Source organism: Muntiacus reevesi, chromosome 15 (genome assembly GCF_963930625.1).
Source record: "Muntiacus reevesi chromosome 15, mMunRee1.1, whole genome shotgun sequence".
NCBI lineage: Eukaryota > Metazoa > Chordata > Mammalia > Artiodactyla > Cervidae > Muntiacus > Muntiacus reevesi.
Window position 1 is genome coordinate 36,964,552 of NC_089263.1, and position 27,279 is coordinate 36,991,830.

A 27,279-nucleotide genomic window follows, 5' to 3' on the forward strand; every position below is an offset into this window, starting at 1 on the left:
GGAAAGTCAGAACCATGACATTCTGCTTGGACCGTACTGTGAAGCAAATATAGGCGTCTTTCTGTTCTGGGTGTGCAGGAGTAAGGAACTTAGCAGTGAGTGGAGTTAAGATCTATTTATGTTTTCAGTAAATGAAGATGTAGTCATTTCATTCTTTAAACATTCATATTCTACTATTAAATAAAAGAAATATTTACAGTTTCAAAGACGAGAGGTAAGCCCAAGTCAAACTATCATATCACAGAAAAGGAATGGTTTCAAATGATGCTAACATTTTTTCCAGCAAAGAATTTTTCAAGGCAGATACAGGTAGATCTGTTGCACAAGTGACAAAATAAATATTTTTAAAATGGGCTGTGGGGGGTGTTTAATGAATTGACACTCTGAATATTTATGAGTAATACTCCTTTGAAGAAGGTTGTGTGACTATCACACTCCATAAAAATGGAGGACGGGGTGAAGTTTTGAGGGTGGAAATGTCCAAGCATCCTAACTATTACTAAAGGTGGGAGGGTGTGACCTGTGTACAAAAAGAAAGGATTCTATGCCAAGAGAGTAGCTGCAAAAGTCTATTCGTCCCATCCTGTTTATTTTCTTTTGGGTACATATTTCCAAAACAGATCCTTTCCACTAGGTTCTCATTTTGCAGTTATGGCTTCACCGACAGTAGCCGGCTTGTATTAAAGTGCAATCCAATGCTTCAGTCCAGTTTTGAATAGAAGACAATGGACATGAAAAATAAAGTGACAGTCTTATCAATGAAATCCTCATTGGCAGTTGAACACGGAAGAAGGCTTCAAAACAGGGTAGTGGGAGGAGAGCAATACTCTAGGTGAGTTTTTTGGGAAGATGCTAAGTAAAACGCTGTTCAGAAATTGGGATTAATCGAGCAGTTTAAATACAAATCTGCCGGAAATCGTGCTCTCAGAGAATGAAAATGAAGAAATTTATGCATATTCTAATTTTCCCTCTTTGGCTGCTATTTTGGAGGAAGAGACTTCTTTTGCTGATGGTGGGACTTTTTTGTTCTGCACAGGAAATGTGTAAATGAACACAAATGTGTGTGTGTTTTTTTTCCCTTTCCATCTCTCTCCTCCACCCCTCCTCCCGCTTTCAACAACCAGAAGTGGTTAGGGTCCTACAGACCCCAGGGTTTCTCTCCATTCCCAAGATGAGAGGGAGCAGGCAGTGCAGGAAGGGGAGTTAGGGCTCCTATGGGTCACTAACATTTGGAAATTAACCTAGAGTTTCCATCCCATCTTTGGACATTCAGAGAGAGAGTGCAGAGGTGTCACATTTAATGTGATGGAAAATCATCTCGAAAGCTATTTTCTCTCACAACTGAATTCTCAGTTTATGCCTAGTGGGGGAGGGGGGGTCTTAAAAGTGATAAGTGACGTTGTGCCGATCCACTGACCATCACTACTGAGTCCAAACACTTTTCCTCTTGTGCCTTTGGGAACACACGGGGCCGGTGCATTTTAATTATATTAAGGCCAGCAAGAAACTCTCCAGCTCTCCTATTCTGATGTACGTCGCCCAGTCCTGAGAACGAGTGAAGTGGAGCGCACTGGTCCTTTTGTGTTCTGTGGAATATGTCAGGGACTACCGAGACGGTCCAATGAAGTGTGTGGGATGAAGGCAGGGCGGGGGCGACTCGTTCCGGGGGGAGAGGGCGCTCCAACGTGGGAAGAGAGAGGTTGAGAGGGTGGAAAAGAGAGGCGCTCCCTGTCCTCTCGCTCCGCATATGCAGGCCAGGCCGAGAGCTTCAGAATTAATTCGAGATCGGAGAAGACAGAGACAAGACTCCGAGTTTCTACTCTAGATGCCCGGATAAAAGCCCTGGAGCCAACTTGCATTCTTAACAATTTAGTTTCAAAAAGGCTCCTCGGTGCCCTCTGCCTCCTCCGCCGGTCGCAAAGCGCTGCGCGAGCCCGCGGCGTCCGCCGAGGCCGGAGTCGGTACTCTGTCCCGTCCTCCAGCGGCTCCGCCGTCTCGGCCGCGGCCCTGGAGAAGGCGGCCAGGACAAAGCCCACGCTACGAGTCCCTGCCTCAGGTACATTTTCAGCGGCCGCGTCGGAGCCTCGGACCCCCAAAGGACCAGCTTTCTAACACCCGGCCCGCCGTGACCCCGCCCCGCCGCCCACTCGTCTTTCTCCCTCAGTAAGAGAGCACCGAGCGGCCGACGCAGAGCAGGATTTCACCCCAACCCCACCCGCGCGACTGGGGGTCCGGGGCGTCCGTTCCCCTCCGCGTACCGGTGTGGGGGGGTCGCAGATTTGCCCAGGCAGAGGATGGGAGATGAACGCGGAGCCTCGCTGCAGACCTCCTGTCAAGGTTACCGCCACCTCTAGGAACCTCTTCGGAAAAGCTCCATAATGCCTATTTTGCAGAAAGCCTGCTATGGTGCGATGGGGCCTGGTGCTCAGAGAACTCTGAAGAAGCCTCGATGTCTCGGTGCTTGAGTCAAGCCCTGCCCAGGCCCATTTCTCCCGCGCATCCCAGGTCCTGCACTTCCGGTCCCCCCGGCGCGGGGGTGCCCTGACTCTCCCCTCCCCAGTACTTCCGGCCCGTGGGCTTCTGCGGTCCCGCCCAATCACCCGGCTGAAGAATATTTTTGAGAGCTGTTTTATGTAACTTTCCCGTGGCCGGTGGGAACTTTACCTGTTCCATTCATTTCTTTTTGACTTTAATTTCTTCGCCTCCTAAAACTTGGGAGGGGGAGCGGGTGGAGTAGAGGAGGGCCAGAAGTTTAAAGAAAAAGTTCATTGAAGATAAATCTTTTTTTTTTTTTTTTGTCTTTTCAGGTCACCTTTCCCCCTTTCGGAATTCCCCGCACCAGTTCACACCAGCAATTGAGATTTAGGCCTGTTTTCCAGGGCCTCGGCCAGTCCCTGCACTTAGTAGGCATGCAATAAACCTTGAAAGCCCAAATGAATGCTGCTGCTTCCCTAGGCACATGGTGCTTAGGGGTGGTAGGTATCCTCAGAAATCAGCTGACGTTTCATTTCCGTTATTTTATTGAATTCAGTTGAAAAGTTGATAATTTTTTTTTTTTTTTCGGTATGGGCACTTTAATGTTTTTTAGGGACTCCTCAAAACAGTGGGGGGAGATCTCTTATTAGAGTTATTGAAAGTGTCTTCTTGAACTTTTTCATATGTATGAGGTAAAATGCTGTGGTTTTTAGAATTTGGGCGTTTATCAGCCCTTTTGTGACCTTTCCTTTACATTTTGCGTTCTTTTTAAAGTTTTACCTTCTGTGGTAAGAGGTCAGGGCCTTATGAGTTAATCTCTTGTAGACAATTTGAGGCAAAAACTAAGAGATTTCTCTTTTGCTTTCCTGCTATGTAACAGTTTAATCCTTGCCAAACTTGATTCACTTCTGCATCATTCAACTGTGTCTTCTGCATCATTCAACTGTGCACATTCTTTATGATAGCATTTGTTTTTAAATGCTGTAAGAACTTTATGTAACCAGAGAAATTTTCGTAGTTGTGATTCAGTCAGTCAACACATGTTAAATGCATATTTTGCTGCACACTAGTTGTGTAACCTATAGATTAGTCCCTAGGGCAGTTACTGTCCCACTTTCATTGACTGTAAAATAGTGAAAATATATAACCAAAAAGCTAATAACCATGAAAGTAATCTGAAAGGTTATAATTGCTAATCAAATTTAAAGTGTATTTATTAGCATCATTATTAAGAGGCATCAGAGGGATACAAATAAGACCTGTTCTTATCCTCTGGGAACTTACAATCTAGTTGGGCATAAATAATATGAATGTAAATTAATAGAAACAGCTACTAAGCAACGTTCAGTGTCTGGCATATTGAAAACATTCAGTAAACAATTCCCTCACAAATTAATTTGCAGTCGTGTCATTCTTTTAACAGAAATATGATACTGATAAGAAATACAGGAAGGATTAATTAGGAAAACTTTCATGGAGAAAATGAATCTGTCCTTTATGTACCACATAGGAAGATTGAAAATGCAAGCTGTTTGTGTTCAAGGGGGTAAAGGTGGCATAAATGGAGAATGAGAAAGATATTTGATGAGATGGAGTTTTGGTGGTAATTTGTAGAAAACCTTGCAGACCATGCAGAGGAGTGTGTATTTGATAGTAGAGGGAATGTAGACCTGTGGTGGCCCTGTAAGCAGAGGATGGTGTGATTAAAATTGAGATTTATGTTTAAAATGTTTCTAGCCAGCAACTGAGCATAGTGAAAATTGCGGGAGAAAGAGTATGAAAAAAGATTCTGGTTGCAGTTCTAGAATAGTGTATTTCTATAGAGTGACTGTAGACAGAGTCATCATTAGGCCCTTCTCAGTTTTTATACAGTGGAAATTACATAGAAATAATAAAATCAGTAAGGAGTCTTGAATAGGATAAGAGTCACAGACCACTGGAATATATGTTACTACTTTTTTCTTCATTGTTGGTGGTGATAGGGGATGTTAGGTGTTGACTGATGGGTATTAATTTCAGGATATCTTCATCACCAGCTACAGCTCAAGAAACCTTTCTCATTTAGCATGTTTACCCATGATCCAGTGGTTCACAACTGGGTGTGATTTTGACACACCTTCACCAACCAACAATGTCTGGAGACATTTTTAGTTGTAACAACTGTGGGGCTACTATTGGCATTTAGTAAGTAGAAGCCAGGATAGGTATTACTAAATATCTTACAATTCAGAGGAGAGACCCCTGATAACAATGAATTACCTAGTCTCCAAAAGCAATTGTACTGAGGCTGAGAAACCTTCAGTGGGAATGAAGTATGAACTCTTAACTCTGGAGAGTTACCCAAGGAGTCCCAGAACCTAACTTCTATTATAGTAACAACTTTGATGGAAGAAATGTTTTGTTTAGTGAGTCAAATGTACCCCTGAAAATGGCAGTGTCTCTTCTTAGCCCTGAGGTCTTAGAAATAGGAAAATCAGAAGGGTACCTACTTAGATTTTCTACTTTTTATAAAATGGAGTTAGAAATATTCCTAGAGGATTTGTCATCTACATGTTATTTATTAACTTAATAAAATGTGCCTTTGGAGTTGCTTAGCAACTTATGGAAAGCTTGCTTTTTAGAAGTTCATTTGTTTGTTTAAAACTGGGGTAGGTTGCATATTATTAGCTACATTACATAAATCAACAAAGAAATGTACACTGAAAATGGAATAAGATGTTTCAACACATTTTCTGCTCTCTGTGTCTGGCAATTAAAACATTCTAATTGTCTGGTAGAATTGCATCAAGTATTCGACAAACATTATTTATGTATGAAATTTCAACATAATATTGAGAATGTAAGAGAACCAAAGGGGAAAAATTCAGCAGATTTGTCATAAAGTATGTGTTTATCTTAACCTTTCTTCTTCAAAAATCTTATCTACTAAGTACTTTTATCAGGCACTAATTATACTCTTTCTGAAAAGAATTTCTCCAACACCCTTCAGTGCCTGCACCCTTTAATCATATCTCATTACATCTACCTAATCCATATCTTTTTCACATTGCCAGGGCTCATTAACAGTTTTAAAAGCTAATCTTAATCTTGGACACTGTTATTCCTTGTAATTGAGATGAAAATAATGCCAATAATATTTTATTTCTAAAATGTAATGGATCATTAAAAATTTGTTCTGAAGTCATTTCTTCTTTAAATATTAATGAGAAATTAACTTTCAAACATGCATTAAACTAGCAGGAACAGTGAGATGTGTCTGAAAACCCTGAAGCACCTTTTTGAAGGAGAAGTTATTTTTATAAGCTGTTTTAACAGTGGATCATCAGTCACTTTGAAGGGAAGTGATCCTTGATTAACAGTTGGCTGATACTGTTGCTTCCACAGATGTGTGGCAGTAATACAGGTGCTCCCTATGGAACAGGACAGGTAGTTCACAGTATCTGAGCTTGATTTTTCTGACTGAAAAATGTAAAAGCGTAAAGCCTTCATCTTTGTGTATCACCCCATTAAATTGTTGTAGACAAGACAAACCAAATGTCCCACTCAAATAATGAACAATAGGCACCATGTTTCCCCTGACTTTAAAGAAAACATTGTAAGTGTGGCCAGAGCTTTATTCCTTTTGATTTTCCATTTTCAGAAAAGAAAATGGATCAAATGTGCTATTACATGACCAAAGTAGAGCCTCATGATGATGACTTTTTAGGACTTGAAAGTGAAATCCTGCCTCTCAGAATATAACTACTTAGGACTAACATGTTACTCCGCTGGAAGATTCCTCGACTACTATGACTGAGATTGTTTCTTGAAAGTAATCTCTAAGTCTTAGGACAAGTTTAATGGTTTGCTATTTATTTATGCACGTACTATCTAGCTATCGTGCTTTTTAAACACCACAAGACAAAAGTCATTTGTCCAAAAAAACAATTTTTGGACGAGTACCTAAAGTTATGATTCAGTGGTAATGAAGATGTAATAAAACTTTAATTCTGCTCTGATTTTTTTCCCCATTCATTAGTTTTGCCAGATAGTACAGTTGTTGTTGTTGTTGTTGTTTAGCCATTAGTCATGTAGCCCTCCAGGCTGCTCTGTCCCTGGGATTTCCCAGGCAAGAATACTAGAGTGGGTTGCCAGTCCCCTCTCCAGGGGATCTTCCTGACCCAGGGATTGAACCTGCATCTACTGCATTGGCAGGCAGATTCTTTACCACTGCGCCACCTGGGAAGGTCATATAGGACAGTAGTTATCTTTTATTTCAGTTGTTTAATTAGATATTTCTTTAGTTTTTTTCCTTTGGAATATATTTTTTTCCTTACAGAATTTTGTGATTCTGATTTCTCTCCATTTATATGGTTCAGCTTATTATTACCTATAGGAAACTGTTATTAAGCAGAATCAAGTGATAGCTAGCTAGTTTGGTTTGCTGTGTCTTATCTTTTGTAATTCTTAAGACTTGAACTAAGATAATTAGATTTTTAGAATCTGTAGCATAATGTTTTTAAAATCACTCTTTTGACATTTTTTTCTTTTAAATTCTTTTAATTTCCTTACTCATCAGTTTTGAGGAGGGTAACTTTGAACATGTTCAGTTAAACACATGTTTTCATGTATTCTTTTTTGCTTTACTGAAATAGCTCAAGTAGTTAGATCTTATCAAATTTTTACAGTGACACCATAGACAATGCTTACTTTAATAGAATTTCCCTCCCTTCATTATGAATTAGTTCTACTAATAAAAATATAATTAGTATGTAATATACTATAACATCATAATTAAAAATTGCAAATACAGTATTAATATAGTTTAAAATTGTTTTGGGGCTTCCCTGGGGGCTCAGTGGTGAAGAGTCTGCCTTCCAATGCAGGAGACGCAGGTTCGATCCCTGGGTGGGAAGATCCCCCGGAGAAGGAAATGACAACCCACTCCAGTATTCTTGCCTACAGAATCCCATGGACAGAGGAGCCTGGCGGGCTACAGTCCATGGGGTTGCTAAAGAGTTAGACACGACTTAGTGACTAAACAACAACTGTTTTTGCCTTTGTAAATTAATTTTTGTCTTTGTCTATTTCTCTTATTATTAAGAGGGTTTGCTTTTTTTGTACTGATTATCTGTTTTCTTGTCCTTTTCATGTTGTTATTTTCAGAGATTTCTCACATAGGTCAGTGCGATGAAGCTTGATGGCAACAGTTGTTCACTTTGAATCAAAGAATAACTGTTTATTGGTGTGCTGTCATCAACCAGAAGCTTCCAAATATGTGTCCTCTAATTCAAAGAGAAGTAGCTGGATGCAAGCAAACATACTCACGGGGACTCTCTGCACATGATGGCATCTCCAGAGAAAGTTGCTTCAACATTTTTGTTTTTGGAACACTTCTTACAATATACTACAGCTACTGGATAGCATCCTAAGTTCATCCAGATTTGTCCCAGGTCTGAATTCTTGGTCTTCCAACCACCCTCTAATTCCACAGATAAAGAAGAAATAATAATAAAGGAATAAAAATTGTTTGTTTCTGTCTGACTGAATCATTCCAGTCTTGAAGCACCCTGGTGGGTTAATTAGCCTTATTGTTGTATTTACTATCTCCCACACACTTGTGTGTGAAACCGTGCTCCTCTTGGCACTTTTCTAGGTGGATAAGAGAACATTACAACTATGGCATTGGACTTTGCTCCTGAAATGGATGGCACTGTGGCCGCCTAAAGCTTGAATGAGCTTGGTTTTTCATTGATAAGGGTGTAAGTGGCCTAGGATCCTTTTTCCCTGATGTATGCCCGCTGTGATTTCAAATGTTCTTAGTGAGGGCCTGGTACCATTAGGAAGAGAAACATAGTATCTCTTGTAGGAAGAGTTTGTAGAGGTTTACCCCAGCAATCAAGATGGTTAAAATGATTAACTGAATTCTGTGGATATACTGCTTCTAACCTAAGTGAAAGAAAAAGAGAACAGCCGCTAACTCATTTCTTACAAATAGGCATGATTTTTCAGTAAGTATTATCTTATCCTGGAATTAATTATTTCAGTTCTTGCCATTGTGTTTTGTCCTTATAGATCAGAATGACAGAACTATTGGCAAGAAATTTGAAATAGACACTAGATAAGATCAGCTCCTGATTGTTAAATTTTAACATCAGCACAAATCATCTGGAGGATGTGCAAAGTTGTCTTAAAATAACAAGCAGGGTTTGACATAAACTAATTGAAGGTACTGGCATATCTACAGAAAAAGTTTTAGTCATGAAAGCAGATAAAAGTCAGAAGTAATGAAGGGAAAGTGTGTCCACATATGATTCAGAGATGAGGGAGTGGATTCAATTCCACTGGACTTCCATCCCAACGAAAGGCCATTCCTATTGTGAATGTATATCAGGCTCTTTAAACTTGATGCTGTTAAATATTCTACCCACAAAAATATCTTCATTCTGAATCTATATTTTCCAAATAACATTTGGATTATTATTTGGCTTCTGAAGAATCTTTGTTCTTAGAATATATACTAATCATATGAACTTCAAATATTTCACTTAAAATAGTAGTTACTTTTATGTGAGTAATTATATCCCAGGCTTTCAATGAAGTTCTTTTCATTTAAGTTATTCATCATAAATGAATAATTGATAATTTTATTTCTGATTCAAAACATTACTATTTTGATGATTATTGTATATCTACCTTTGATAGATGAACACATTTTTGGCATGTTGATAAAATTAGAGTATTAGGTTTCTACTATGAGGGACAGATCCAGAATTATATTTGTAAAGGTCAACCCTTCCTGTCAGGCTTTGTGACCTACAAAATGAACAAACAACTGCATGATTCTACATATAAGAAGGCTAGTAGTTGAAGTGAATTACAATTGCTCAAACAATATTTGATTGGGACCAAATATTACCCTCAATGTAATATTATATATATTAATATGAGTCAAAAACTTTCTGAGTTCTTTCTTACTAGCTATGAGATTATCTTCACTTTTATAGACATCAGTCTCCTCTGTAAAATGAGTGTATTGTCAAAACTTCCTCATATAGTGACTTTGAAGTTAAATGAGATAATTCATATAAAGTGCTTAACACTCATTCTGAAGTATGGTATGAAATGAAATGAATGGTAGCTAATGCTTTAAGCTTTTGACACTAATATAAATTCTTATTATCATAAGATGATATAAGTTCAGCATATAATTGGGGAAGCAAGACTGCAACAGGGACCAATTGCAGAATAATTGAAATCATATAGTTTCTAAAAACTATCCCTACTTTTAACATTCAGATCCAGTACAATTATCACTTTTGCTTTCCTCTGAAGTGCCAAATTTTATTTTGATCCCCTTCTTTATTATTCATAATATTTGAGAAATAGATAAAAATGAATGAGTAATCTAGCCTTTCCCAAGTCTCAGTGGCTTAATACCATCAAGATTTATTACTCCTTTATGTCATATTCCTGTGTGGGTCAGGTAGAGAGAGAGAATGGGTCTTTGTTCCATCCAGTTCTATTCAGTCATTCAGGGGCCCAAGAATGGCTCTGCCATCTACTAGAACCCTGAAGTCCTCCTCTGGGTACTCCTCATTGGGTAGGGAGGGAAGAAATCTTGTTGAGGATTCCAAAAGGTAATGCATATTCTATTGGCCTGAAATCAGTCATGTGAGGCCCAACCTAATTGCAGTGAAGGTTTGAGAATATAATTTAGTTATGTGTTTAGAAGGAATAATAAATGGGTTTGCTGAATACATTGCAGTCTCTCTGCCTTACTAACAAAACTGTTAGTTTTGATTCTTCTCTAATTTCTCATCAATTAGTTAAAAATGGTAGAAACTCTTGCTTACAAAATTTATTTGCACATAAGTTTATAGAACTTTGTATCTCCTGTTAGAAAGCCTTTATCAACAGGGATTGACATCTAGGAAGACTTTCTACTACTTTTTGATAAATTTTGTTGTATGGATATTCTCTGGATAACTTTTTTTGGAGCATTTATCCTACTTTATTTTTACTTAAAGCTTGTATATGTGGGGGAAAAAAAAAAGAAGCTTGTATATGTGAAAGATATTATATCCTCAAATGAACATTTTCCTTGCTTTTATCATCTTGTGTCATTATCCTGATGTTCTTTTATTATAGTTGTTATTGAGAGCATACTTTCAGACTTAGCATGGAGATTAACTGTAAAATAAGTAAATAGTGAATTGTTTTGTTAGAATGAAGTATATAAGTCAATGCTTTTAAGAAGTTTTTTTTTTTTTTAGTTTTTTGTTAACTGCTATTTCTAAGTGACTACAGTACTCAGGAAATGGCAAATTGATAACCTTAGATTTAAGAATTTTTCCAATGAAGAAAAGCTGTGACAGTAAACTGTGCACAGTGCAAACTTTGCTATGATTCTCCAAAATATGACTTTTTATAAAGTTTCACTTTACTGATGAGCAGATTCCTTATATTAAAACCCATTTAGCACATAGATTCCAAAAAGATACTCTCCAAAAGACAGCCTTTTAATGTTTCATGATGGTTTTCATCATGGTTAAAGAAATAGATTCAAACTTCCTGCTTATTTTACACTTTATCCAACAAGGCACAAATGTTAGCAACTAGCACTCAACACTCACGTTTTAGTAATACCAATAATCTATTAGAGATTGGCTGTGTATATTAATGGGTTCATTTCCAGTAAGAGTACTTTTAATTAAATTGGTACTGTTTTGGAAGGTATAAATAATTTAATCGTTTTCTCATAATTGATATGCATATATTAAGTTGGTCTTATATTTTGTTATTTTTATTAGAAATCAAACTATTCCTTTTATTCATATCTAACCAAAGGAGATGTTTGTGATACTCATCAAGGCACATTCTTAAACGACTGTTTTAGTAATTAAATGAAGTTAAAGACTTCTTTAGGTGATTATATATTCATGCACATATTTCTGTTTAAGTGGTTATAACACTAATTAATAATTCTTTCATGAAATATTTGTTGTTTTCCAACTGCTTTTTTAGTGCATTCTACAATTTTTCATATAATTACCTGTTTGCAAATTGAAAGAGGTCATAGAGTTCAAAATAACATAATTTTTGTTTCCATGTTAGCCTAACCAACTTTAGCCTTTATTAAATAAATAAATGTTGAAAAATGAATATCCATAAAAACATTAGTTGTTTAATTGGAAATGCATAGTATTTAATTGAACAATTCTGTAAAAGGAAATGTTTGCAAATATACATTAAAAAGTAGGAAAAAAACATTTTATTATTTTATTAAATAGAAATAAATTATTGTGTGTAGTCACATAAAGTCATGATTAAATATTTTAAGTGTTATGCATTCTAAGCTCAGTTGTCTTGCATTATCTATCTTTTCATATAACATTTCATTGATTATATTGTTTGTATTATACAAATCATTTTATTTATAATTTAGAATCATGACTGATGAAAATAGGGAAGCATTTACTGTAGAAAAGAACTTGAGTTATTTTAACCTTTACACAAGCATCCTAAAGCTTTTGTTGCTCTTACTCCATTGAATGTGAGCCTCTCAGAGAATTTCTAAGTTTTCAGCCTATTGGGACATACAAGTTATTGAATATTAATACCAGAAATTATTACTTTGAGTTCCATATATTCTGTATGAAATTTCATGTAATGTATTAAGTATTAAAAAGGTTTAAATGCTGTAGACTTCAAATTATTTTGTTCCTTTTGTTTAATAAATTGATGTTACAAATTCTGCTTTTGTATCACTAAACTTTTATATTATAGAATGTAGATATTTTAAGGTTTTATATATGTGACAGAAATAACTTCAGCCCTATAGTAGTTAAGCAGAAATTGTTTAGCATTTTCAGTTGTAACATAAATGCTAATTATAATCCATTGGCAAACCATTAAAGATTTTATGTAAGTTGACTTCAAGACATTTTCTCCCAAAACAGTTGTTACATTTCCCTGTGTTTCCTGCATGGTGGATTTTGAATTTAGCATCTGACATGTTTTCTCAACTACTGGTTTAAAATGAAAACATGTAGGTACTCGAGGGAATGTGTTAAAAGCAAAAATTCTATGATCCTTGAAAGGTAAATGACAGCACTGAGATTGTCACATCTGGATCGAAATGTTTCATCTGTTTATCTATCTAAACAAACACAAATAAGATAATTATGATCCTGACAATGCATGTTTTAAAAAACAATTTATGGCTTTGATTAGGTCAGAACCCAATGGTTTTTTATTTTTCTTTGTTCTTACAAATGAGTAAAAATGGACTGACCTTCAGCATCAAGTGCCTGTGAATGATTACAGCAAATCTATTTAATGTTTTGAAATTTGAAGGTAAAATTAATCCTTGGGTTTCAGAAAATTATAGATATTATATATTAAATATGTATTTACATACACACATAAACACACAAGCATATGCACATATATTATCATGTACATTATAGTATGCCTAATTATTCAGCTGAATTTACCTCACTATGCTTTCATTCTTTGTTAGAACAGAGAGCTAGTATATTTCAGAATTGCTAACCTGTTGCTGTGAAAAAGCAATCCTATAGAAAAGTAAAATGAATCCCTTGGAAAAATCACAACTGTTTTTATTTAAAATGAGTTTTTAGCATCACAGTAAACTATCAATTGACTTTAAATTTAGCTTTGTATGTAGATTAGTAGATTACAGAAGAAATTTTAATGTGAATTAATATCTTCTAAATCATGTTAGTTTTAACTTTTAAAGAAAACTCTTTTGATATTCTGAAGAGAGGAACTTAAAATACTTTGTTTACATTCCAACTACATCTTGATTTTAAATTAGTATAATCATATATCCTTGCTGAATTAAAAATGGTTTCTTTAAATTCTAGTCACAGAGCTTGCTATTAAATTAATCTAATCATACTCTCTTGTTCACATACTCTCTTTACTACATGCTCTTGTTAGTAGTAAAGTAGTTGTTTAATTAAACATGCCATTTGTTTACAAGGTAGAGTTTCAGAAATGCTAGTTCTAAAGGTAGGATAAGAATTTATATCAAACATTTCAATCTGACAAGTAAATTACATTTCTTCCACCATAAAGAGATAAGCAGAAAACTGTAGCAAGCAATGAAAAGATATATTCTTATTACTCAGAGATATGATACACAACAGCCTACAAAATGTGACCTTTTCCACTTTCAAGATTAAGACAAAAATCTCTATAACCACTAAAAGAGAGATTTGTCTTTACCTTTGGTATTTTAATATTTTATTAAAATTGTTACTCCTTTCATTAGTCAACCCAGGGGGCAAAAAGAAAGCAGGATGAGTTTTGATATAAAAATCTGTTCAAAATGAAATCTGTAAGTTATTGTACACATATGAAAGGAACAATTCTCAGTAAATGCTATACTCGGGAGTCAAATATATGAAATAGCTCCTATTTGCCAAAGCTGAATTAGGAGGACTGTGTACCTTTTTTATAGTTTATATTTTGTTAAGGAACCTTTGTTTTAATTTCTCATCTACACATAGATTTTGTTATTATAGCAATTACATAATTTTTACTTCAGTAAAGGTATTCTCCTAACTATTTGGTTAAACTTATGAAGTGGAGAGAAATTTAAAAAATATATGTAAAGTAAAAATTTTATATAATGCTCAATTTGCAAGGAAGTTTGTATAACCCTTTAGAGTCCTGTGGCACCAGAAGACAGGTTTTATATTTTGATTATTTTTGATATAACTAAAGTGTATTACTTACTTTTGAGCAAATATTTCTAGTTTTGATTTTCTAAACTAAATCAGAACTAAAACCTGATTTCAGAACTAAAACTTTATATAGGAAAGCTAATATTACTAACAGTTAGGCCTCAACTTGTAGTTTGTCAGAAGAATGAAAATTAATGGTACAGTGTCACAAAACATAATCTGACTTTCTGTTACTTACTCAAAGTTGAGCTATGGTGAGCTGGTTAAATGTTTTCAAATTACTGAAATAGTACCCCCTCTAACCTATGAATTACAATTATAAACATTGATTTCCTCAGTTTCTAATTGACACTTTTTGCGTACCTCTGTTACGTTTTAAAAACTATGATAGGAATATTGATATTAGCTAATGATAATAGAGTGATTATTATGTACAATACTTTATATATGTTTACTATTTCAATGAATTTGGTGGCCTCTACACATACATATATACACAAACACACATCCACACTTTGTTATGCTCATAACATACTTACCTTTTATTGAATAGATTAAAATTATATATGAAAAAGAAATTAGGAACCAGTCTTTTGTAAGTAAGTTAGTGAAAAGAGATGTTAAAGTGCGGTAAAGCTAATTTGATAATTATTTTATTTTGGCAGTTGTATTTTTTTTCTGTCCTTAGTGAACCACAAAGAAAGAAGATGGGTATGATTTTTACAAGGGTGAAATAGGTTGTCTGTCAGTTGGCTTTAGGCGACAGTCTGTCTGCAAGCCGTAAGATGATCTGCAGAGCGCCAGAGGAAAGCAGGCAGGATTCCTGGCTTGCAAGAATAGATATTGATCTACCTTAGCCACCTAAACAATGCCTCACCTGTTTGCCTTGTCCATACCTTATTTTACGCAGTCTAATGCTTGTTTTGTTTGACTTCTCTTTTATTTCTCTGGATCTGGGCTTTGATACACTTTGGGGAGTACATAAACACAGTGTTGTACTTGAACATCACCACACTTCTGAGTCCTCTGGTGGTTCAGGACCACCTCTCCCCCTTGAATAGCTCTGTTATTGAAAATTATGAACCAGAGCTAAATTACTAGGCCTCATACAGAAGTGGCTGATCCAGCAGCCTAGTGTCTAATAACACTGAATGTGAGACGCTGCTAATTACTGCCCCATGGACCTCGGGTAAAATTTCTTAAATTTCAACTTGTAAAAGGCTTTATTATTATTAATTCTCTCTCTTCGCAGCAGATAGTTGAAAGACAAGTTACTATAGTATTTAGAATTCTATCCACTTATTTTGGAGCACAACTATTTTACTATGTATTGCCTCAAGCTCTAATGAAATACAAAACTACATTCAGCTTCCCAGTAAACTATAATATAAATATTTTACCAGCACTTATTATTAGTTTGCCATTTCCTGCTGACAGCTATTCCAACTTTGCCAGCAGGCACTGGGTCTCACAATTGTATTATGTTTTGAACAAATAGCGACAAACAAAAATTCTTGCAAAATAAATGAACAAGATTTCCTAGGGAAAAAAAAAAAACTTTTCCAATGTTAAATGAATATTTCTTTCAAACTCTGACACATAATATTATTTAATTTGCATATTGCACATTTCACTTTTACTAGAAAACAATTAAGTTAACGAAGAACTAAATAATGTGCACTCAGGGATAATTTAACATTACTGGTTCTTTGATTTTAAGTGTTTTGTTTTTTTTAAAACTTTTTCTGTTCTAGAGAAAAACTATATCCTACTACATACATTGGTAGTGAAGGACTCTGGTTTTCAAATGATGCTATTTAAATATTAGCAGAGGGGCTTCCCGGATGGCTCAGTGGTGAAGAATTTGCCTACTGAAGCAGGAGACACAGGTTCCATCCCTGATCCGGGAATATCCCACATGCCATGGAGAACTGAGCCAATAAACCACAATTACTGAGCCTGTGCTTTAGAGCCCATGAACTGCAAGGATTGTGTCCATGTGCCTCAGCTGCGGAAGCCTGTGCGCTCTATACGTTGTGCTCCGCAACAAGAGAAGCCACCACAATGAGAAGCCTGCACACCACAACGAGAGAGCAGTCCTGCTCGCCACAATTAGAGAAAACCCCAAGAAGCAACGAGGACCCAGTAAACCCCCCAAGAAAGACTAGCAGACAACAAAAGCACATTTTCTACAACCACAAAATAAAAAGGATCACATAAAACTTTGTGCTTTTTCTGTCCTGCCAAGGAATACTGTAAAACTTAGAACTGATGCACTCTAGAAATGCTAAAATTATGTCTTGACTTTAAGCTGGTATGATACTCTAAAGACCTTCTATCAGTGAAAACCATTCACTAGCAAACACATCCACTCCTTTGCCCCACTCTTGCTTCATTATACTCAGTTGAATAGAGCACCACTTTTGTTAAATCAAACCCTTAATCTACTCATCGTTTGCCCACTTAAAATTGAACGCAGTCAGAGAAAAGATATCTAAAACAGGTGACTAATCTTACCTTAAATTTAGAGTCTTTAGGAAGGTCTAGTGGTTAGGACTCCATGCTTTCACTGCCAAGGACCTGGGTTCACTCCCTGGTCAGGGAACTAAGATCCTGCATGAAACAGGCAAAAAAAAAAAAAAAAAAGGATCACTTTTCACCAGCAGGTCCTTCATGTGGTCTAAAAGTCATATTGCATTTTCCTAGTTCATTAATAAAACTTAACTGATTATTCTGACATATCTACACATTCTTGCCTCAGATTTCCAATACTTTTCCCTCATCCTAAGCTGTTGACTGTGATTTCTACTCCACTAAAAATACTGAAGTGAACAGAAGAGACTTTTCCCGGACTCTACATCTCTTGACCTAACTTTCTGTGTGCAAATTTACTTGACCTCTATTTATCATGCTAGAAAAAACTGGCACCCAACTGGTGTACTAGATTCTTTGCCTTTCTCGCCGATTCTATGGAGTGGAATCTTTCCTGCGCAGAATGTATTTCCCTTGATACCGGATGGCTCACAACAGCACATGCACACGCTGCTCTGCCTTGTGTTTCTAAAAAGACACTTCTGACTCTACTTCCCCTCCTGGCTCCTTCCCTCTATAACATTTCCTTTGCTCTCATTCCTCTAAAAGCAAAACTGGAAAAAGAAGTTTCTACATGAAGTTTCCAACTTCTCCCCCCACTCTTTAATCCACTTTAGACAGATTTTTAGCAACAGAACTCCACTGAAATTGCTTTTATCAAGGTCAGCCATGAATTCCATGTGCTAAAAACAGTGGTCAATTCTCAGACCTCTTTGTACTTGAACTCTTGAAATCTCATTAACATGTGACCAAATTGCACAGCCTCCTACTTAAATCACTTTGTTTATTGGGTTTCCAGAACAACAGACTCAGTGTGGTTCTGTTTATGTTTGTCTTGCTTTCCTACCTCTGGATGTTTCATCTTACATTTTTTATCTCTGCCCACTTTCCCTGACTTCTGAATGTTGCAGTGTCCCTAGACTCAGTACTCATATCAATTCTCTTTTCTAGCCCACATAGTTGCTCTGTTGAACACATCCACTCTCAAGACTTTAATTGCCACTGATATACAAGTGTATGTTTAATAATAATATAAAGTATGTGCATCTATGCTAAGTTGCTTCAACTGTGTCCAACTCTTTGCTAACCTACGCACTGTAGCCCTCCAGTCTCCTTTGCCGAGGGCATTCTCTTACATCTTTTATGACTCCCGCATTGGCAGGCAGATTCTTTACCACTAGCACCACCTGGGAAGCCCAATATAAAGTATATATTATTTATAAAATATATTTATACATAAAATATATAATGTACAGCCAATTGTATTTGTACTAAGTCACTTCAGTCGTGTCCAACACTTTGCAACCCATGGACCCCAGAAGAGCCCCACAGGCGCCTCTGACCATGGGATTCTCCAGGCAAGAATACTGGAGTGGGTTGCCATGCTGTCTTCTAGGGGATCTTCCCAGTCCAGGGACTGAACCTGGGTCTCCTGCATCTCCTGCATTGCAGGTGGATTCTTTACCCACGGAGACACCTGGGAAGCTCTGGGAAGCTCCATATAACCAATAAACATATAAAATTAATTATATAAATATAAATGATCAGTTCAAATTTCTTTTGTAAATTACATTATTTACTCACAGGATATCTCCACTTGAACAGAAAAGAAACATCTTAAGTTCAATATGTCCAAAAGTAACCTTCTGATATTCTCTCACAACTTAAAGCAACTCCTTTCTTTCAATTGCACAAAACAAAATTCCTTAGAATAGTCTTTGGCCATTAACTTTTATTTCACATACAGTATCCAAGCTGTCAGTAATTTCTGTTAGTGCTATTTTCAAAATGTATCCCAAATTCACCCATTTCTTGCTCACGCTGATTGCCATAGCTCAGGTCTAAGCCACTTCCCATATCTCATTTGGGTTATCACAAAAGCCTCTGCTTCTGCCCTTGTCTCTCTTTAGTTTTTACTCATCCAGTAGCAAAGTGAAAAAGTGAAAGTCCCTCAGTCGTGTCCGACTCTTTGGGACCCCCATGGACTATACAGTTCATGGAATTCTCCAGGCCAGAATATTAGAGTGGGTGGCCTTTCCCTTCTCCAGGGGATCTTCCCAACCCAAGGATTGAACCAGGTCTCCCACACTGTGGGCAGATTCTTTACCAGCTGAGCCACAAAGGAAGCCCAAGAATACTGGAGTGGGTAGCTTATCCCTTCTCCAGGGTATCTTCCCAACCCAGGAATCTGGAGTCTCCTGCATTGCAGGAAGATTCTTTACCAACTGAGAGATCAGGGAAGGTCTAAGCAGTAGCAAGGAAATGTTCAAATCTAACTCATACAATCTAATTTTTATGCTCAGCCTTCTACTCTTCTCTTATTCCATTGCTGTTGTTTTGTAGCTAAGTTTTGTCCACGTCTTTTGTGACCCCAGGGACTATAGCCCAACAGGCTCTTCTGTCCATGGGATTTTCCCATGGACAAGGATACTGGAGTGGGTTGCCATTTCCTTCTCCAGGGGATCTTCCCGACTCAGGGATCAACCCATATCTCCTACCTTGGCAGAAATGTTCTTTATCACTGAGCCACCAGGGAAGCCTATCTCATTTTAGTCAGGCTAAAAGCCAAAATTCTTACAAGGATATAAAAGGTCCCACATTACCTGTGTTCTTCCTTACCCTTGTGACTTCATAGCCATTTGCTCTCTTCTTCCATCATTCTGTCTAGTCTCCCAACAGTGCCTCACTTACACCAAAACTGCTCCTGCCACAAGATTTTTGCATTTCCTGTTCCCTCTGCTGGAAAATCTTCCCTTCCCCAGCCACACACATGTATTTGGAATATATAAAGAACTCCTACAATTCACCAAAAAAATCTAACTCAGTTTTATAATTGACAAAAGTTTCGAGTAGATGTCTCTCTAAAGAAGATATTAAATTGGCACTTATCACATGAAAAGATGCCCAGCATTGCTGGTCATTAGGGAAATGTACATCAAAACCACAATGATATAGCACTTCACACCCATGAGGATGGCTAAAATAAAAAGGATGGACAAAAACAAATGTTGACCAGAATATGGAGAAATTGAAACTCTCAGGCACTGCTGATGGGATTGCAAAATCGTAAAACTATTTTGCAAAATGATGTGGCGATTTCTTGAAATGTTAAACACAGAGTTACCAGATGACCTAGCAAGTTGCTAGGTATGTGCCCCAAAGAAATAAAAAACATATGTTCATTCAAAAACTTGTATGTGTATGTGCTCAGTCATGTCTGCCTCTTTGCAATCCCATGGACCATAGCCCACCAGGCTCCTCTGTCCATGGAATCTTACAGGCAAGAATACTAGAGTAGGTTGCCATTTCCTACTCCAGGGGATCTTCCCAACCCGAGGATCAAGCCTACGTCTCCTGTGTCTCCTATATTGGCAAGTGGATTCTTTACCACCTCGTCACCTGGGAAGCCTCCCAAAACTTGTATGCAAATATTCACATCAACATGATTTATAATAGCTAACAGGTGGAAACAACCCAAATTTTCATCTGCAGATGGGTGATAACCAAAATGTACTATATCCTTACGATGTAATACTATTTGCAATGAAAAAAACGAAGTCTTGATATAGGCTAAAATATGGATGGATATTGAAAGCATTAAGCTAAATCAAAGAATTTAGTCACAGAAAATCACATACTGTATAGCTCCATTTGTAAAACTGTCTAGACTAGGTAAATCTATAGAGATACTAAGTAGATTATTGGCTGCCAGGGGCTGGGGAAGAAAGGAATAGGGAATGACTGGTAATGGCTATAGGTTTCATATAGATTTAGATAGTATGGAAGATTGCACAAGCCTGTGAATATACTAAAACCACTGAAGTGTCTACCTTGGAAGACTGAGTATCATGATATGTGAGTCACATCTCAATAAAGTTGTTAAAAATATTCTCTTGTTACATGTTTTTTACAATGTAAATTTTGTTCATGGTTTAGGTGTTCTTTTCCTTTGATTACACTAATTTTCTTGTACAATTTTTTCTTGGAATTTGGTTCATAATTACACAGCTTTACATTTGTTTTTTACATCATTTTTTCAGAGCCAATTTTGTACCAAAACTGTAAAATTGTTTCCATATATTCAAACACATCAGGCAACATATTCATTTCTTTTCCTTTTATGTTTTTGGGTATGTCTATTCTTCTGATCCAGCCTGTACAATCAGCAGTTTAGGCTTACTGCATAGTTATTCTCCATCAGCTTGAAAATCCCCTTGTTTCTTTCCTGAGTTTGATTTCCTGTTTGCTGAGTTGCTGGACTCTCTAGTGTTGCTTACTTTTTTGAATTGATGGAGTATATCTTTTAATAGCTTTCTGAGAAAGGCTAAATACAAGGTAAATTATTTTACATGTCACCTAAAAAGTCTATATTCTACTTTCACACTTGATTGATAGTCTGACTGGAAATAATTTTCTCTTGGAATTTTAAAGTTATTTCTCTATCATTTTCACGTCCCATTGAGTGATGCTACTGAGTTGTTGAATCTTGTTTGTAATTTTGACTGTTTGTTTACTTGTCTAGCTTTCAAAATGTAATTAATGCTCCTTATTTGTCTAAGGAAAGTCTACTTATTCAACATGTAGTGGGACATTTCTACAATGATGAGGAACATGGGATAATTTAGAATTCAATTTACTAATTTAGACAATGTGTAATCCTCAATGAATTCATCTACTGAGACTAACTTAAAATTTTTGCTCTTAAAAACTTTGCAATGTTTAAATTTTTAGTTTACTGGAATTTCTTTTTATGCACAAAGATGACATTTTAATTCTATTTAGAACTGTGGTTAGATGGATCATCTGCTAAAATGAAACCCTCTTCTGTAAAACTTTTTTTCTTTAAAATTATGACAAAGTCATTCTATGAAGAGACAAGCTTTCAGTTGCCAAAATAGTAACCAAGAAACAGGAGACTAGAGAAAATACTAAAAAGAGAAGATAACTTTTGAACTGACAACCCATTTATTTATATTTACCAGATGATCACTTCACCAACTTCAACACTTTGATCATGAAGTAAAGGATTGAAGAAATTAACTGTAGTAATTCAGTCAAAAAAATGTCAGTTTTCATTTAAACTGTCTCCAGGGACTTTCTGAGGGCAGAAGGAGAAAAGGGCTTCAGAGGATGAGATGGCTGGATGGCATCACCAAGGCAATGATTTTGGGCAAACTTTGTGAGATGTTGAGTGACAGAGAGGCCTGGCGTGCTGTAGTCCATGGGGTTGCAAAGAGTCGGACGTGACTGGGCAACTGAACAACAAGCAAAACAACATTCCAAGGACTTTCGATCAGTGAGAGGGTGGGTAGGTGGAAAAATATTCTCTATCACCTGCTCTGGAAATAATCAGAATATCAGTAATGGGAGTTGGGAATATTGGGTTATGTGAAGAAGAGGAGAAGAGACATGCTTGAGTTTTGCAAGTGCTTCTTCAGGGAACACAGATATGTTTCCACCCTGGTTTAACCAACGTAGGCTTGTATTTTCACTTTAGCCCATTTGCTGAGTTTCTCAGTTGCCTTTTCTCTATCTAGCATTGCTACTCCTCTCTCCTCTCCATTTTTGGAAGGGTAACTGTGATAAAGTGAGACATTTTCTAGTGAAAAGGATACAGCTTTAATACGTTTAAAGCATTTCAAAAGGCAATACAATTAGCTAAGCACTTATGTTTTATTAGCAATAGCAAGCAAAATTAATAAGTAAATTCAACTAAAAATGATTATGTGTCAGAGTGTATAGTTTTTACATTGACATTTCACATAATCTGACTTTGCTTAGAAGAGAAATCACTCGGCTGTTAAAATCACTTTTAAAGAGCTGTCAAAATTGGAAAACCTGCTGTCAAAAATATGATGAGAAAAGTTTAAAAATGGTAAAGTATGTTGATTTAGACAAAAAATATTACCTTCAGAGAGGAAAACTTGAATATTTATTATTATCTCAAAAGGGATAATTTCTCCCCCTGAAATTGGACATCATTGTTTTAAAATTTGTATTCTGACATACGTATTTTCACTTTAATATCAACATGAATGAAACCGTATAAATTTGCACCACAGTGAGAATATCTCTAAGTCCTAGAAAATGCTAAAATATTGATGTCATTTATACTGCTTATAACTATTAATTTCATTTTATTTTTAATTGAAGAGGAATTTTAATATTTTCAGCATGTCTGACTTCATATATGCTTATCAAAAATATATTTTAACTAATAGAGAAATGGAAATCTATATTTTCTGAAAAGTTTGGTAAGATTTTTATATTTTTATTCTGTCTTTGGAGAAGGCAATGGCACCCGACTCCAGCCAGTACTCTTGCCTGGAAAATCCCATGGATGGAGGAGCCTGGTAGGCTGAAGTCCATGGGGTCTCTAGAGTCAGGCATGGCTGAGCAACTTCACTTTCACTTCTCACTTTCATGCATTGGAGAAGGAAATGGCAGCCCACTCCAGTATTCTTGCCTGGAGAATCCCAGGGACACAGGAGCCTGGTGGGCTGCCGTCTATGGGATCACACAGAGTCGGACACGACTGAAGCGACTTAGCAGCAGCAGCAGCATTCTGTCTTTGCAAATTGTAAAATAAATAATATTATCTGCCACATGTCAGATACTTTGGTGTATACCTAAGTTAAGTGTCATGGAGAGTTGAATTCCAAGATGGCTTAATTTTGAGACTTCACACTAATCTTCACTTAAAGATTGATCCTTCTGTCTCTATCATAATGTAATTCAAAGACATAAATATTTGAGGGCATTCAAATTGAGGATGGATAGATTGGCAAAAATAATGCCTCTTTTAAACTCTTTCCATTTTACAATGAGCAAAATCTGTCAATAATTTAAATCATGAAAATTTTAATTTCTCTTTGACATAAAGATTCACTAGGATTCTCTAGAATATTCTAAGCATTTGATTATTGAGTCAATAAAAATGAATAAGAATTTATATCTAGCTGAATAAAATATGTAAATATGAAATAAAATACATGACTTTTCTCCAAGTTATTTCCACTTTCCATTTATATATACATATATAATGTGTAAATTAAGGTTGGTTATGCTGAATATCTATAGTGTTTTGCCAGTTAGCTCTTATTGTATGATCTTGGGTGTTTGCCTCTTTTTCCATACATAAAATACAAGTAATTGTAGTTACCACCCATCTTACACATTCACAAAAACTTTATGAGAATTAGTATACAAATGATTATAAAATACTTTGTAAATTTAAACAGCCCTGTTTTATTTTATAAAGAAGAAAAACAAAGACATAGCTATAATGGAATGGATTACTGAGCTAGAATTGTAGAGGAAAAAAATTTTCCCTGCAGAAAGAGTAACAATATAATAACCCATGTTGAGGAAAGAATATTATTTTTATGGTATCTGCTATTTTACTGCTTATGTGAAATACTTTAGGGATAGCTATTAGATTTCCTAATATTTATATAATCTTATATTTAAATACCACTAGATTTAATCAACAAAGATTTTTAAGCACATCACAAAATATATGCATCCTAACACATGCAAACTTAAAACAACTAATGTATTTAGAAACATTGCCACAAATGAGATAAATGTAATTTCATGGCAATAACTTGAAAGACCAGCATACCCCTAGTGATTCAGATGGTAAAGAATCGGCCTGCAAGGCAGGAGACCCGAGTCAGGTTTCTGACCTCTGGATCAGGAAGATCCCCTGGAGAAGGGCATGGCAACCCATTCCAGTATTCTTGCCTGAAGAATCCCATGGACAGAAGAGCCTAGCAGGGTACAGTCCACAGTATTACACAGAGTTCTACATGACTGAAGCGACTGAGCATGCACACCAGCATGATTTTTGGGAATATCAACTGGTGACTCAGTGGTAAAGAATATGCCTGTCAATGCAGGATACTCAGGTTGGCTCCCTGAGTGGGGCAGTTCCCCTGGAGAAGGAAATGGCAACCCACCCCAGTATTCTTGCCTTGCCTGGGAAATCCCATTGTCAGAGGTGCTAGAGTTCCATGGGGTCGCAAAAGAGTAGGACTCGACTTAGCTACTAAAACAACAACTGTAAAGAAAACTAACTGTGAAGCTTGCAAATTTAAACACATCTAAACTTTAATACACAAATGTTATTGTTTTCAGACATACTCTTATTACTTACCTGCATAAGAAATTACAAATTTAGAATCTAACTGGTAATCCAAAATAGAGTATATGTACATTGGAGAAAAGTTTGTGTTGCTATGGGAACTTTGGCTTTTGTTTACATTATGTTGCAAACTATATTATGTGCCTTGGTTCACCTTAATGACTACCTTCATATATTGCTAATTATACTATTTTCCCTCATTCACTCTGATGATTAACTCCTTAAGGTTAACATTGCTCATCTTTATTGAGTTAGTTTATATTTTTCTTGAATACAGAAATATGAACTTACATTTACCTTCATTTATGAAAATTGCATTATGCATGTCACCATCACCTGTTCATTACATTAAATAAAAGAAGGTTTAGCTTTTATAAAATTTGCAAAATTACATTTATGAAAATCATAAGCTTGACCTTATTTGCTTATAAGAGTAACATATTCCAAACGGCAGAAAATAAAACTTGTAAATATTTTTTGTTTTGGACATAAAAATATATCATTTTCTTATTCAAAATTTCTTGCAGCATTGTAGAATTGCAGAAGAGGAAATCTAAGCTATTAAAAACTGTCTGTACTTTCAATATATAAGTAAAGACATGATGAAATATTCATTATGTGTATGCAGAATCCCCTTTGAGTTATTAAGACTCTGTAGAGCTAAGTGAATGAGTTAAATTATAAACATGTCTATAGAATAAATGTGTGCCTTTGTGCTCAGTTGCTTCAGTCGTATCCGACTCTTTGAGACCCTATGGACTGCAGTTTGCCAGGCTCCTCTGTCCATGGGATTTCTCAGGGAAAAACACTGGAGTGGGTTGCCGTTTCCTTTTTCTAGGGATCTCCCTGACTCAGGAATTGAACCCATGTCTCCTGCATTAGCAGGCAGATTCCTTATCATTGAGCCACCAGGGAAGCTCCAAATAAGTAATTACAATACAGGTTTTCAGAATCTATATTTTATAAAGCTGTTGTTAAAAGCCTTAATATATATATATATATTTTATCTTGCCTTCAGAAGTTACTGTATTTGAGATGATCCATCAGGTGCTTTTGAAGCTGCAAAGGGTAAAAGAAAATCTAAGTACAAACTGATGTAAGTAAAAGGTAAGCCATCTCTCACAACGGTGTGCATCATACATTCAGAACCAGATACGGGTTTGCAGAGGGAAGTAGTACGTATGACACTGGAGTGACAGATGCATGACACTCTGCCTTTGTCAAAACCCATGGCATCTGGATTGAGTAGTTTTGGAGAAGGGGGGAGACATTAGACTAAAGGCAAGGGAAGAAACTACACGTAAGCAGCATATTTTAATTTTGTTTCCCACAGGGCTCAGTTTAGTTCAGTTAGGTCGTGTCCGATTCTTTGCGACCCCACTGACTGGTGCATGCCAGGCTTCTCTGTCCATCACCAACTTCTGGAGCTTGCTCAAATTCATGTCCATCAGGTCAGTGATGACATCCAACCATCCTCTGTTGTCCTCTTCTCCTCCTGTCTTCAGTCTTTCCCAACATCATGATTTTTTTCTAATGAGTCAGTTCTTCTCATCAGGTGTCCAAAGTATTGGAACTTGAGCTTGGTAATCAGTCCTTCCAAGGAATATTCAGGAGATTTCCTTTAGGATTGACTGGTTGGATCTCCAGTCCAAAGGACTCTCAGGAGTCTTCTCTAACACCACAGTTCAAAAGCATCAATTCTTTGGTGCTCAGCCTTCTTTACGGCCCAACTCTCACATCCATACATGACTACTGAAAAAACCATAGCTTTGACTACATGGACCTTTGTCAGTAAAGTAATGTCTCTGGTTTTTAACAGGCTGACTAGCTTTGTCATAGTTTTTCTTCCAAGGAGCAAGCATCTTTTAATTTCATGGATGCAGTCACCATCTTCAGTGATTTTGGAACCCAAGAAAATAAAATCTGTCACTGTTCCCATTGTTTCCCCATCTATCTGCCATGAAGTGATGAGACCAGATGCCATGATCTTTGTTTTTTAGTAATAAAGTATGTTTTCCATTCAGTTCAGTCACTCAGTCATGTCTGACACTTTGCGACCCCATAGACTACAGCATGTCAGGCTTCCCTGTCCATCACCAAATCCTGGAGCCTGTTCAAACTCATGTCAGAGTTGATGATGCATCCAACCATCTCATCCTCAGACATGCTCTTCTCCTCCTGCCTTCAATCTTTCCCAGCATCAGGGTCTTTTCAAATGAGTCAGTTCTTCGCATCAGGTGGCCAAAATATTGGTTTCACCTTCAGCATAAGTCCTTCCAATGAATATTCAGGACTGATTTCCTTTAGGATGGACTGGTTGGATCTCCTTGCTGTCCAAGGGACTCTCAAGAGCCTTCTCCAACACCACAG